We start from the raw sequence: 16,060 nt of genomic DNA on the forward strand, positions 1-16,060 counted from the left end.
TCAAACAAAACAAAGGACTTAAAACCTGCCATTGCTTTAGCAATCACGCCTCTTGGGATGATACCAATCAGGATTGGCTGAGATTGACTAAATTGCACTCTCAGATGAGCACGGAGGTATCCTTGGAACTAGGCAGAACTGGGGTACTGAAGCGAGGCACCAAGTGTGTTCACTGGGAACCAAGTAAGTTTTCCAAGCATCTTTGTCATCTTCCTTTGCTAAAATGCAGATAATAACTATTTTCTAAGTTGAGGGCTAAATGAAAAAAACACATTTGAGGCCTTTGGCAAGTTATAGGCAGCCTCCTTTTTTTTTTTTTTTTTTCCTAAACAAAGATGTTCATTTAAAAAACACTAATGGGGAAAAATACAAAGCCACCTTTAAGCTAAAAAATGGAAAACTCATGGAATCCTTATTATATCCCCTTTATTTTTGTTCAAACAGTGATGTTATATTCATGATCATTACTACTACTAAGCAGTCCAATTTATCAATAAGATGCTTATTATTTTTAAACATTTATTGATTGATTTGAGAGAGAGGAAGGGAGAGAGAAAAAGAAACATCAACTTGTTGTTTCACTTACATGCCTTCATTGGTTGATTTTTATATGTGCCCTGATGGGGATTGAACAAGCAACCTTAGCATATCAGGATGATGCTCTAACTAACAGAGCTGCTTGACCAGGGCACTGAGGCACTTATTATTATGTCAGATGGATCTATGTGAAACTCAGCCATAGGAGCCCAGGAACACATACTTTTTTGCCCCTATTCTACATGTCCATACTCAAAAACAAAACAAACAAACAAACAAAAAAACACCTGGTGTTTTTACTTTGATTTTGGCTTTAAATATACCAGAAAATTCAAAACAACTCTCAGAAAAGCCTGTCAAGTTTGTTTTTGCTAGTTATGACGTTATCTCCTTATTTCTCACCTAAGTTCATAAGAAATGGCTGAGAAGTTTATGCTGCATTTCTTGACCATCATCCCTTGAAAAATCCATGATCCTCAATTAGCCTTAGAACCCAAAGATGGACTTTTTTCCCCACAAAAATCCAAATTGGTGAGGTTATCTTGGATACCCACTGTGGGCAAACAAAAATTATGTTAATTGTATAAAAATCAATAAATATTATAATATTTTAGAAATATATGGATGTAATGTTGCTTGTTCTAGTAGTGTAAAAGTATAGTAAAAAATTGGGTTATTTTTTTTTTTCCTCACAGCCTTTCCTAATAAGCTAAAAAATATGAATAATTGTGTTTTGGAATTTTCTCTGCTGCATAATCCCTCCTCAGACGCTTTCAGACACTAAAGAATTTTCAAAGATTAATTTTTGGGAAAAGTTGTCTTTTCAGAAAAGAATAAACAAAAGGAAGAAAAAAAAAAAACACAGCTATGTGAAGTTTCCCAGAGAAGGTCCTTCTAATTTACACTAATGGATATTCAGCTCATGGAAAATTAAACACCGAAATCAAAATTTTCAGAGCAGGAGAACTTATGCACACAAATCCTATTACCAGCTAATGGGATTTATGGTGATCCCTAGTGACCTATTTAGGAAATTTACCCCCTGCTGTTCAAGATGAATATATTATGTGAAGGAAACCCAAATACACAGCCCCACTGTTGGTTTTATCCCCAGTCCTTCAAGTGATCCCTCCATGTATTCTAAAAGATGCTGGCAACCATATCAGTTTGCATATCTGACTGACAGTGCAAAATAACGTCTATATTTTCTCTTTCAAGTTCTTCAAACTTGTTTTAAATATTTTTAAAGATTTCTTTTTTCCTTCCTTTCTCCCTTCCCTTTTCTTCTTCCTTTCTTGCTCTTTTCCTTCTTCTTCCTCCTTCTCTTCCCCCCTCCTCCCTTTCCTCCTTTTCCTCCTTCTGTTTCTTCCTCTTGAAGATAGAAAAGAAACAAAAGCAAACATTAAAAAGTTAATGTTCTCCTGTGTCTGTACTGGTGATATTACATTCCTCTTTGTATAATATTCATTTCCCAAACACCATTCTCTCTGGGACTTGGGCACCAACGGCTCTCATGCAGTTCTCTGACTGGAGACAATATCACTCTCCAGTTGGCCTCACCCCATCCTTCAAAAGGGTGCATTTCTACTTACCAGCCAATGAAAGTTCTAGTTCCTCAAAGCATAAATCTTGAATTCTTTTTCAGGACATACCATCTGGGGGGAAAAAAACAAACAACTAAATCAACTTAATACACAATTAGATTATCCCTCCTTAAATATGTGAGTTTGAAGTATATTTAGACACCTAAAGAATAAAATTGTTTGATAAAGATGAAATACCAAATAAAAATCTAGACCATCCCATTTTGCGAAAAGGATGTATGACTATATTATGTTCTATGTGATGATGTTTCATGCCAAAATTTACTAGATAGAAACAATAGTGTTTTGATACTATTGTTAGTACTTGATAGTTTGCTATGCCTAAATTATGATTACATTTTAATAGAAGTTAAAATATTAATTTAAACATTCTATAGATTAATTGAAAATGACTTTAATTATTTTAAAAATTAACTAAATTAAATAAAAAGTGTTCACTAGACCCAGGTGGTCAGTAGTTATAATAATTTTTTCTGGCAAGCTAATGGTCAAGCTGCATTTTTTTAAAAATGAGAGTTTAGGTCTTCTGAATTTAAACTTTCTAGCAACTCTAATAAAAGTGTACTTCCTTATCTTGACTAAAGAAAAGAAAGGGCTTCTAGGCTGATGGCTGCTATCCTTGGACCCTGCGGGATGTGAAACATAGTAGGGCAAGGAGCCAAAATGGAAGGACAAAGATTATGGAGTGACCTAAATTTTTTTCTGAATATATTTGTGTTTCACAATTTTCTATATTTATTTCATATGGAACATATTACTCTTACGTTTGGCATTTGAAAGACAAATGTTGCTGATCGAGATACCAACTAGTTTAGTTTAAGAGCTTTTCATTAAGACTTTTGCAACCTACTCCATGGTTCATCCCAGGGCAGCAACATCAATACTCGTGACAGCAAGAACACAATATAAAAGGAAGCTTTGTTGTTTTATGAGCACTTGCCAAGCCAAAATTTCTATTGTGCACCTACATAACCAATTATCAAAACCACCATGTCAGTTCAACTACAGTACACATATATTTTTCCTTAATTGTAGACATGTAATTACTTGCATTTAGCTCATACTTTTATCTTAGAAAACAGCCATAAAAATTCTTATTGGTAGTACACATATGAGTAGGACTCATTTATTCTGTTGACTAAAATTTTTCAATCCCATTAAATTAACCTGAAAGCCATACTGAGTAGCAGAGGTCTAGATATACTAGTCCTTTTGGTCATGTGTTAGCAAAACCTTTCTACCAGGTCTCCATCCCAAGGACATTTAGTTGTACAGCTAGCTCAGTTAAGTCTCAGTTACATGGCCTCTATTCATTAAACTGCCCCAACTCTGAACCATCAGTAGAAAGAATCAACTCAAATATTTTGGGCAACACTGCCTCTGTCCTGGCCCAATCTCTTAATTTCTGTTGTAAAATTGTAACCTTATTTTTAATGTGGCCCAAATAATAAGCTTCTTGATAGTGATAGCTATCAGTATCCTACTGCTCTGGCTTAAGGGAAGCAAACTGAGAGTCTAGCCTTAAAGTCATGCCCTTTACTTCTCCCCATTTCTCTTAATTATTTATACAAATAATTGACTTTTTAATTTTTGTTAAGACCATTTTTTGAGCAATTTTAGGTTCACATCAAAATTTAGGGCAACGTAGAGATTTCCCATATAGCCTCTGCCACCACACATGTACAGCCTCCCCATGATCAATATTCCCCACCAGAGTAGTACATTTATTACAATTGATTAACCTATATTGACACATAATAATCACTTCAAAGTCCATGGTTTACATTACTGTTCACTCTTGATGTTGTATATTCCATGGGCTTATATACATAATTATGGTATCATACAGAGTATTTTCATTGCCCTAAAATTCTTCTGTGCTCCTTGTATTCATCCCTTTCCTTGCCTGACCCTTGGCTACCAATGATCTTTTTACTCTCTCCATAGTTTTGCTTTTTCTAGTATGTCATATAGTTAAAGCAATACAGTATGCAGCCTTTTCAGATTGGCTCCATTCACTTAGTATTATGCAATGAAGATTACTCCATGTCTTTTCATGGCTTGATAGCTCATTTCTTTTTAATGTTGAATAAAATTTAATTGTCTAGTTGTACCACAGTTTCTTATTCCATTCAACTACTGAAGAACATCTTGCTTGCCTCTAAATTTTGGCAACTATGAACACAACCGCTAGGAACATTGTGTGTAGGATTTGTGTGGATATAAGTTTTGAACTACTTTGAGTAAAAAACAAAGAGTGCAATTTCTAGATCATATGGTAAGAATAAATTTAGTTTTCTAAGAAATTAATTGCCAAACTATCTCCCAGAGTGGTTGAACCATTTTAGATTCCTGCCAGCAATGAATGAGAGTTCCAATGGTTCCACATCCTCACCTGCATTTGGTGTTGCAGTGCTCAAGATTTTGGCCATTCCAACAGGTGTATAGTGGAAAATAGTATCTCACTGTTGTTTTAATTCGCATTTATTTGATAACATATGATCTATAGCATCTTTTTATATGCTTATTTGACATCTGTTGGGGAATTTTCCAGAGCTGTGCTGGAACCAATCTCCATAGGAGGATGGGCCTCCAAGACAGAAGAGAAGCTGAGAACTCCAGAATTACATCGAGTGCTTAGTAAGGGAACTTACAGACAGAAGCAGTGTCTCATGCAGCAGCAAGAGGGAAAATCTTGCACCTAAAAAGGGATGGGACTTGTCACATATAGCTAAGTGACACCTGCTAACACAGGAGGCTTGTAGCCACCTGCTTGTTAAGAGCTGCATACGCCAAGGCTGTAAACAACTTAAAAGACTCACTTTTCTATGCAGTAATGTTCCATTCAGGTGATATGGGCCTATCCCTCCCGAGGTGAACTGAAGGTCATCTTACATGTAAGATGGTGTAGATCATGTTAAGTACCCCAAATCATTTCACCTATCCTTTTTGTTGGGGTGTCTGTTAAAGGCTTTGTCTCATTTCTTAATCAGGTTGTTTGTTTTCTTATTGTTGAGTTTTAAGAATGCTTGGTATATTTTGGGTAATAGTCCTTGAGCAGATGTGTGTTTTGCAAATATTTCAGTCTGTGGATTGTTTTCTCATATTTTTTTTTATCATAATTGGACTTAAATGTTTATTCTCCAATGAACTTTCTATGAGAGATGGTATTTATGAAATAAACCCCACATATAGGTAGTGTACTATAGCACAAATACAGATGAACTTGATTTTCCTATTTTAAGAAATATTTTGAGGACCCACTATGTATCATGTTTAATGCTAATCTCTGGGCAAGATGAAAAAACAAAACCAACAGTCAAAATGATATGGTAAATGTCACAATAGAAGTTTATATCAGACCTTAGCATTCTTTGGGATCAGGAAGGAAGAAATATCAAGATTTCATGGGAATTCAAGTAGGGATTCACAGGAAAGGTGATGATTATTAATATAATACTGTTCTAATCATGTTTATTAATTTGATTTTTCTCCTATTGATAGTGGCTCACCCTTTGTTGTTGGGCTCTTGGTATTTCCCTTTGTTTTCAGAGCAGAGCTGCCTTTTATGAAATCTGCATACCACCTCATTCCTCTTTTCTTGAAATGGCCCCTTTTCTCTTTATCAGTGGCTTCATCCCTTGCATCAGTTTAATGGGCCTGTGGATTCACCATTCTAAATCCAATTTATTTTTTATATTTTAGGAGACAATTACTATTTATAAATGCTTTAGGGTTTATCCAAATAACTATTATTTTAAAACTTTCATAGACTTGATAGGTTAGTTGAATGCATGTTGATTTTACAACTATTTGTATGTGTGTGTTTCGGTTTTCAAAGGTTAGTGAGTGCCATATGTAGGAAAGAAGTCAGACAAAGGCAAGCTAATTAGTAAGAAATAGCCTAGAGGAGACAAACCTGGACTTAGTCCTGGCTGCCGACCTAAAAAAGCAAATGTCAGTCTACCACAAAATTGCAGAGCGTCCTTTTCTTTGCCTGAGGATCTCAGGATCAAAGGAGCAAATGCTGCAAAGGTAAATAGAAATCCATTCAGCCACATTAAATGTTGTTTGTGTAGACCAGACTCAAATAACCACATGGGCACAAGACTTGAAATCTTTAACTGGAGACCAATTGTGCCCAATTAAAGTTGTCTAAATGACACACACACACACACACACACACACACACACACAACGGTACATTCACACAAAGTTTATTTATAAGTCAACTGGAGGTCATTATTTTTATAGGAAGGGTTCCATACCTTGTCATTTTCCAGTAACACTGGATGACTACTGAGTAATTTACAAGTAGAAAAATAAGAATTAACAGTGCACTGGCAATAGTGCAGAATTGTGTTTTTTGAAAACTTTATAAAAAATTTCAAACAAAACTAATGCATGTGAATATACAAAATATCTCCTTTTATGGACAAATGCTTTTTTGTTATTGCATTATAAGATATTAGAAGAGCAGCTTCCTTTCACTACTTGAAGTCCATTGTTCATATCATTGAGGCTGTACTAGCATTTAACCCATTATAAATATTTGGGTAGATTTTTTTCTTTCCTCTTTAATACAGAGAAAGATTTAAAATCAAATTTACTCAGTGAAAGATAAGCACATATTGAAAAAAAAAACAAATTAAACTAAACAGCTTTACCCCAGTTACTACTCAAGGAAGCTTGTTCCAGTGTGGCCTAGTTTGAATAAACAGCATGTGCAATGAATTTGACCTTATTTACTGAGTCCTAGAAAAAAAGAGAATCTGGGGGGTAATGGGAGCCACTATAAAAAATTGTGTCCCTTCCTCACTTTGTCATTCTCATCTTGGAGTATAGCTCATGAGAGTTTTCTCTTTTAATGCTATACTTAGTTATAATGGGGAAAACTTTGCTTCGTTGTTTGGATGCAACTAACAAACACTAACATGAATCTATGACGCCATAAATTCTTGACAATTATTTCTATTATTTATTAGAATTACCATGTAAACTGGTGGTAAATTGTTATTCAGGAAATAGCACATTCTATTCCATACAGACCTTGTAAAAGAGAAAGTGGATAAAACTTCTTAGCAATGAAATCAATCAAAGGAAATTTATAATTTTTTATACTATTTGAGATGTATGCTCGACATTAAGATTTCTAAATGTTTTATTTTCCCCCCACTTAGTAGAGCTTTTTTTCAAAGAATTTTTTTTAGGTTAACAATGCAAAAACTAAAAGATAAAATTAAAATCAACTGAACTAACTCTGGTTTTAATTCCTTGTTTTTCCCATTCCCTTAAATGAAGAGCCTACAGAAATAGTAACATTTTCATAAGAAACTAGAGACCCCAAAATGAAAACATATGTCCTGCTGAGGCCAGTCCTTAAGCTCAGGAAATACCAATTATCTTTGTTGTTGTTTTCTTCTTTTAACTCCTAAAACTTTAGACATGGTTTTGCATTCTAGTTTGGCAACTACATGCAATTCCCCATCAATGTCACTTATTTTTATGCCTTTTATCCTTTGCATGTTTGATGTTTCCTCAAAGAAGTTTTTTTTTTTCCTGAATGAAAAAAATGTGATTTTAGTTCAGTTTAGTTTTATATCTTTCCTCACATTATCAAGCTGACTCTAAGAAGGATAGGATACACCTTCTGTTATCTGTTAAACTGAGTTTTATGGCTGCTGAAGACTGATCACCATGTTTAATTTTGCAAGATTTTTATGGAGTAGAATGTGTTATTTCTTGGGTATCAATGTATGTACTATAAGTTATTTATAGGGCAGTTCTAAAAATAATAAAAATAATTAGACTTAAAGAATATATCATATTGCTGCTTCGCTTTGGGAGATAACTTTACAATCCCCTTTCCTGATAAAATTTCCTGACTAATATTCCAAAACTTACACAGGATTGACCTACCTCTACCCTTCAAATTTTTTTTTCTGGACCACAGTTACTCATTTATTCAGAAAGTATTTATTGAGTAAAATATAGGATGAGAAATATAGTAATAGAGCAACTGTATACAGTCTTTCTATTCTGTGCACTGGTGTTATTGGACAGGGAAGGTCTTTTTTCTCCTCCCTTATTCACTCCCTTCCACAAAATCCAACAGGTGGCAAGTGGCATACTATTAGAATTTCTTCTGCAAGCTACTCTTCTCCTGGTACTACTACTGGATTTCAGTATTTAGTTTTCAAACATTTCAAAGGTTTGTTTGCATGTTTGAAATAAATTGTTTAACAATTTAGAAACAACCAAACGGATGGAAGTTACTAATATTGCTCTAGGGCTGTGCAGTTTACCATTTGCTTGCCACAAATAGAAAGTAAGTTGAATTCATCCTCGCTAAAATTGTGCACCATTGGTTTGTTATCCTTTTTACTTGTCAAGCCCGAGTTAATGCATCCAGACACATTAATACAAATAGGCAAGGTCACCTGGCTGGAAAGTAGTCATCAGGATTGAACCTGGTACCTCTGATTTTCAAAGATTTTATTTAAATATCTACTTATAAGCTTCTCCTCTGTCTCTGTGATTTTGTACTGCGAGGTCTAATAAAATTTAGAAAAGCAGGGAAAAATAAAATTGTGGTGTACCTTTATAAGTACATTTAAAATGTAAATCCTTTAGACTACCATTTTTGCAACATTTACATGAGCATGATCATTTTGAAAAGGCCTCTTTAGTACACCATTCATCATGGATCAGATTACAAACCACAGGATTTTAGAAATATAAGGAAGACTAGAGGTTATCATGACCATAACTCATTCGTATAAAACGGCCTGTAAGATAATGAATGTATATAATGCAATAGAAGGCAATTTGGCTTGTATGTCATAGAGAATGCAGTCTGTGGTGTGGAGGGAATTCCATGCTACTTCTGTGAGCTTCAGTTTTTCTTTTGTAAAACAGTGGTAATGATATCTGTCTTGCCTTTTGAGGGTATTTTTTTTGTTTTTGAGGATCTGATGAGCTAATGGGTGTAAAAATCTCTATAAAATGTCATCAAAATATAATCTGCTCATATAAAGTATTCAGATAGTAAGATTTCTATAATATTGTATTTGTTGGTAGCATGTTAATTTCTTATCATTTCACTTCCAAGAATGTATATTTTTAAAAAAATACAATTTTCGTTAAAACAAAGAAGGCAAACTGACATTTAGTAATGAGCAGAATTGGAGAAATAATAGTCTCCAAGCCTCCTCAGAAACTTTTCTTGTGTGTTATATTTACTTTAAAAAGTAATGAGAGAGTTGGAGTTTATGGTTAGCCTTCATTAGGACTCCAACTGGAGAGACAAAAGGACCAACTGCTCTCTGTAAGCCTGTTTTTCAGATTTCTGTTCACAAAACAGATTTGAATCCCCAGCTCCTAAGGAAAAAAAAATCTTCCAAGCCACCAGCCGCTCGGAGCTGTGTAAAATGAAATGGAGGTGGGAAGACAAAACCTTTCAGGATGGAGCAGAGGCCATGTAAACAGATGTGAGTGAGTGAATAGAAAAGGTTGAATAGTTGCTTTGTTGCTTGCTTTCTGTTTGTAGCACAGAGGGTCCTCTCCACACAAATCTCTCTGGCAGATGATGGACCACATACCTCTTCCTGTGCGTGGAAACACACAGAACCTGGTCTGTGCTAAACACAGGCCCTCTCAGCTCTTGGCTCTGTTTATTCTAATGGATGTTTATTGTAATGAAGGTTTCATGTCAGACCAAACATTTATGGTAATTCTGAAAGAGCATTTATGAAGAACATAACTGAAAAGCCCATGTAATTTTGCTTTTTAATCTACCGACAGATAACCATCAGTCTCCGACTGCATTGTCCAAAGAAAATATACTCTCTATGAATTTTAAAACGCAGCCTTTCTCATTGTCAGGCATTAAATGACATTATAGCTAAAAGAGAGAGGGAAGCTATGTTCACAGGAAAACTATTTCTGAAAAGAAACCCTGTTATGAATGTAAACAATGTGTTGAAATGAGCAACATAGCCTTCACTGTATTCTTAAAAGATTTGGGCAGAAAAATACATGGCATTGTTGAAGTACTCTACACATGTCCATTGATTTATTTCACGAGGAACTGTTATTGTTGCCTACTTGGAAAAGGTCAGACACCAGAATCTGGAAGCCTGCCCAGGTTCCTTTAAGTAACCCCAGGGGCCTGGCATTTTGTGTTTCAGGATGACTCCCTGGGTGGCGAGTAGGTGGGCAGTGGTTGAGAGAGGTGGGGAAATGTCTGTTCTACCTTTTATTATACTCTTATTTTTATTCAAATAAAATCAACACTAGCCTCTAAGGCCAGTAGTAGCCTACAGCAATAAAGTATAAAATGTTCCGTCATAAATGTATATGGTCATATTCAACTCTTCCCCTCTAGTAGATTTTTATTTCCTATGGAACAGAATAAATGGGTCTCCTGAAAGCTGGTGGATTTACAGCTTGAATTTACTATCCTTCTAGAATGGTGTTAACTTCACTAATGAAAATGTTGTGTCTGCTGTGCAGAACTTCTCCACGGAAACAAATCATGCAGATACAGGAGAGGGGTCCAAATTTAAGAAGAACAAGGAATAGGGAAGGAGAGAAACATTGTGAGTGGGCCCCTTTTCTGAAATGGCATATGGCATAATAATCCTATATAATAAAAACGTAATATACAAATCGACAGAACGGTGGAACTACCTGTAGGTGGCAACCAGTAGTGGTGGAGGGGTGATGGGGGCGGGAGGGAGCAGGGTCTGCTGCCCGCTGTCCCCTGATGGGCCTGCAAGGTCACCTCCTGCAGGTCGGGTTGGGGGGGGGGGGGGCAGGGCCGGCCGATTGCTGGCTGGCACCATCCCCTGATCGGCTCACCAGGTCATGGGGAGCGGGCCTAAGCCCTCAGGAGAACATCCCCTGAGGGCTCCTGGACTTTGAGAGGGAGCAGGCCAGCCTGTGGGACCTCCCCCCCTGCCCGAGTGTACAAATTTTCATGCACTGGGCCTCTAGTAAGTCATGAAAGGCATAATCTTAGAAACTGCAGTTAACTTGGTATAATCAGAGAGAATTCTCTTGTCAGTGCCTGGATCCTCTTATAGCATCCAGATGTTTTTCTCTCATGAATTACCTAATTTCTGTAACTGTGTAGAATTATTCTTTAGGAGACAGGAAAAAGGGATGTGGTCGTGTTGAAATGTATCTGGCCCCCCCCCCCCACACACACACGTTCAAACACTGGTGTCACTCTTTATATGCCCTTTAGAGATATTCAGAAGTACATAAATAAGATAGCTTGCTTCAATTTCTTGTTCAGATACACGTGCTGACTTTATCATTAATAAGCTAATATGATTTGGGCACAGGACTGGGGAAATAAAAAGGGAAGAAAAGAAAAAAATGGAGGGAAGGAGAGGAGAGAGAAGGACACAGAAAGAGAGTTTCCGTCGGAGGCCCAGGGGCCCTCTCTGCTCTGTCTACACGGAGTCAGCTCTGTGAGCCCGCCCGGCCCTCGCTGATGGGCTGCAGGCCCTTCTGCACAGGACTGTGCCTCCTGCATTCCCGGCAGCTCTGACACCACAGCCCCTTTGTTCAGGCCAGATCACCGCTCTCCCCTCCCAGCTGCCATATGGTGCAGGGGGAGGCCAACTTACAAAGACAGACAGGGAGAGCGAAGACTGAAAGAGCAAGGGAAGAAAGAGAATCAAGAGGCGGCAGACAACTGATTTATGTCCTCGGTTAAAGAGGAAGTGGGCCAGTGGGGCTGAGAAGTGCGAGGGTCCAGGGGACACGGAGGGAGCGTGGGGAGCGGATGTGCTTGGAACATGAGACTTCTCCCAGATAAGCAAGCGGGCTGTTTCCTCCGGGAGAGGCAGCCTCTGCTTATTCCCCAAATATGGTGCTGAAGCTGGGGAAGGTCCACTACAGTTGTTTCTCTTTGTTAGCCATCTTCAAGTTATCAGTGTTACTCCTCATGGCCAGGGCTTACACGGTTTAACTTTATCATAATTATATCGTTAGCAAAACCAAATATATACTGTGTTTTTATACAGATTCTCACATGTCTGCACGGTGGCAAGTTGTAGTATTTTGCAGAGCCATGCTTCTCCTAAGAAAACTGTGATGTATGTGTGTTTCCTCCCTTCCACCTAGACCACTCTCTATTTTGAGGACATTCGAGGACCAGAAAGTGGAAGGAAGGGAGGAAGAGAGAGAGAGAGAGAGAGAGAGAGAGAGAGAGAGAGAGAGAGATCAACGTGAGAGAGACACACCCCCACCGGGGCTGGGGAACACACAACCAGGAATCCAATCAACATTCCTTCAGTCTGTGGGTGGATGCTCTAACCACTGAGCCACTCGCTGGAGCGAGGACCCCACTTTTTCAGGCGTCTATGGCAGACCCTGTCATGACATAATACACACCTTTTATTAAAGCACGTGAACACTCATAATATGTAGATTTGTATATAAAGAGTTTTCAGATTTTAAAGTTGGAGCGTCCTGAATACATAATGCTAATATATCTTAGTGCTTTCAAAAAAGTATGCTAATTATGGTGAAACATTGGATTTTCCCTCCATTTATTTTCTACATAATACAACGTACTGCCATATTTATCATGTTTCATAAGTCAAAAGAGACAGAAGTACAGCTCTTTGCCAGATAAATAGCCTGATAATTTTGTTTGTTTCTTCGATAAGTAGTTCAGCAAGAAATGCCTCTTCTCAGTATTTCTTATTTAATTCTGACCTGATCATGTTTGATAAGATAACGCTATGTGAAAATATGATTATTTCACAGTCAACAAGGCATATTTAAATATCCACAAATTACAGGATGATATAAGGTATCAAGTATTTACTTCAGATATAATTATTCAACCTATTATGAAGAATACATCCTGTTTTCCTCTGAAGTCCAGCAAACCACACTCTCCTGCTTTCCCTCCTGCACACTGGCAGCCACGTGCCAGTCTAACTGCTGATTTTCCTCACTCCTCTCTCTTCAAGTTGAAGTGCGCCAGAGGCCCATCTTTGGATTTCTTTTCACCTCGATCTACACTGACTCCCTTGGAGATCTTATCTAAATCTCCTGGATTTAAGCACCATCCATATGATGGTAGCACCCACATGCACATCTCCTAAACTCTACCTGCATATTTCTAGCTGCCAACTCAGCATGCCCTTGTGTTTGTCTGATAGGCATCCCGCACATGCTGTGTCCAAAACGAAATTCCCGATCTGCGCCCACTAACCCTGCTTCTCTCAGGGGCTTCCCAATCGCAATGAATGGCAACTCTCTCCTTCTGGTCCCTCAGGCCAGTTACGGGAATCATTCTCGACTGCTCTTTCTCTCACACCGCGCAGCCAGTGCATCAGCAGTTGTGTTAATTTTATCTTCAAAATACATCCAGAATCCAACCACTTCTCACTGACTCCATTGCTACCATTTTGGTCAAAGCCACCAGTGCTTTTCTATTGAATTATTGCAATAACCTCCTTATTTTGTCTCTCTGGTTCCATTCTTGTCCTTCTCTATTCTCAAAGAGCAGCCAGGGTAACCCTTATAATCTTATGTTATATCGTGTCCTTCTATGTATAAAAACCTGTAAACAATCTGGCCACCCATGTCCCTTTAAACTTGTCTCAGACATACTGGCTTCCTTTCTATTCTTCAAATACACTAATCACATTCCTGCTTTTGTACCAGCTGTTCTGTCTTTCTAGAATGTTCTTCAATCCCTTACTTCAGTCTTTGCTTGCAATGCCATCTTCTCAGCCCATGACACCATTCTTTCTTTTTTTTTTTTTTTTTTTTTTTTTTTTTTTTTAAATTACTTTATTGATTAAGGTATCACATATTTGTCATCAACCCCCTCCCCCCGTTCCCTTCCCAATCCCCCCCACACGCAAGCCCCCCCGCCCCCCTGTTGTCCGTGGTCATTGGTTAGGCTCATATGCAAGCACACAAGTCCCCTGGTTGATCTATCTCCCTTGTCCCCACCCTCCCCTACTTTCCCTCCGAGGTCCGACAGTCCGATGGATGCTGTTCTTGTTCTTCAGTCTATGCTGTTCCTCTTTTCCCCTAGATGAGTGAGCTTATGTGATACTAGGAATACACTTATAGGAACCGAAAATGAGACAAGCAATAATGGTTATGCTGAGAGGCAAATGAATCAGTCTGTAGTGAGTTTCCCTCTGGGCCAACAGTTCTTTTGAGTCCTGGTTTCTATGTCCAACAGTTGTTAATGTGTTCATAACAGCAGTGATATTTCAGTTCTGGATGGTGGACAAATGGTGGTATTGCAGGTCTGACCCTCTCTGGTTTGGTCCTGGGTAATCTGCAGTGACGCATATCTGCTGACTGCTAGTATGGCAAGGCATCGCCAGAGTCTTCCATCTCTGGACTGTTTCTCTTCTGACTTTATGGCTGGAGCAGTCCTGTCAATTCCTCTCTGTTGCAGGAATCCACATGTCTCGGAGTTGTTTTCTGAAAATATACAAACATATTCTCGACCAAAAGTTAATAAAGGAATATTTTCTATAAATTTGATTTGCGATCCTTTTTCATTTTTTTTGCCCAAATGATTTTCCTTTGGCTTGTTTTGACACCATGTATGTTTTACCTGGGTGACTTGCTGTTAGCATTACAAATGAAAGTTAATTTTCTAAAGTAAAAATTTTCTAGATGTAATTTATTTGCAGGATATTTTTCCTTACATGATATTCTTCTACTATCCCCCCTTTTTTGGTTTAAATATTGGGAGGCTTTTGGAAATTTTATGCTGTAATCTTGATAGCTTTTAAATTTTACTTTTTTGCACTAAAATGTGACTGCTTTAGGTTCATTATATGTTATGCAATTTTACCATGAGATGAACTATCAATAAAAATTTTAGTTAACACTTTAGTAACAGCTTTTTTGTCCAGTACAATTGATTTTTCTAGAGTATTTGCTTATTTTGATTGGCCAATTTAAATTAGTCTGAAAACTTGACTACTATTTTACTGTCAAATTTAATATTCTAACAACCATCTTGTTTTACCCTGTAATTATTAGTGGAGAGGATTATTTGCCTTCTTGAGTAGGCCCTGAGCATTCCTGGTGCTAGGCTGGATTTAGATATCCTAGACCCCAGTTCCCTGGATCATGGGTGCAAGACATCTCCATCAAGTCTTGTTGCGGTGAGAGGGCATCTGCTGTCGGCCAAGTCTCTGTTACCTGGGTCCCGATTTGAGCTGGGCATGTGAAGCTGAGCAGCCATGGGGGCAGGAGATCTCCTTCAGCAGGGGTGAGGGTTCAGGCCCCTGCAAACTTGGGGGGGGTGAAGGTTTGTGCCCCACCTCTGTTGACCCCCAAGTTCTCTCCTGATGGCCCCTGTGCGACTGTGCCTGTCTTAGGTTGTTCCTTCCCTGAGGAATCTTACCCGTCTCTGGCTAACCAGCCATCCTCCGGGGCCAAGCAGGGTGATGTGAGGTTTAGTTCTGTCTCCTTGGTCGACTATGCCCCCATGGCCTCCGCGCCCAGCACCTGTCTTGGGATCCCCTCGCCTGCTGGCAGGGTCCCAGCACTGATCACATATCTTGTGGAACCCAGGTTTCTTCTCCAAGGAGGCCCAACTCACCCCACTGGGCGAGAGACACATCCATGGTACCAGCCATCATGAGGTTTCACCCTTGGCATGAACAGAAGCTCAGGCAACAGCTGTGGACAATTGGATTGTGAGAAGCAGGTCCCTCTTGGCTAAAAGGGCAAGAGGGGCCAATTTAGAATGCTCAGGTGCCTTCCCAGGGGGCCCTCTACATAGTGGAAGGGATTAAACCCTTTCATGTCCTTTTTAAATTGCTGCCAGACATTCAAAGAATTAGTTTGTAAGTTTGTTTGGGGTAATTATATAATATGCTGTTGTAATTCTAAAATATCTAGAGATGTGT

The 16,060-nt window shown here is 38.4% G+C and overlaps 1 long non-coding RNA gene across 1 annotated transcript in view; it reads right to left on the reverse strand.

Moving 5' to 3' along the window:
* Positions 1-2,137: 2,137 nt before the first annotated feature.
* Positions 2,138-16,060, reverse strand: part of LOC129149328 (uncharacterized) — a 32,817-nt gene continuing 18,894 nt past the window's right edge. Inside the window, exon 3 of the long non-coding RNA XR_008556242.1 lies at positions 2,138-2,192. This is a non-coding gene — a long non-coding RNA (uncharacterized LOC129149328). The remainder of the gene's footprint in view (positions 2,193-16,060) is intronic.

Source organism: Eptesicus fuscus, chromosome 6 (assembly GCF_027574615.1).
Source record: "Eptesicus fuscus isolate TK198812 chromosome 6, DD_ASM_mEF_20220401, whole genome shotgun sequence".
Lineage (NCBI taxonomy): Eukaryota > Metazoa > Chordata > Mammalia > Chiroptera > Vespertilionidae > Eptesicus > Eptesicus fuscus.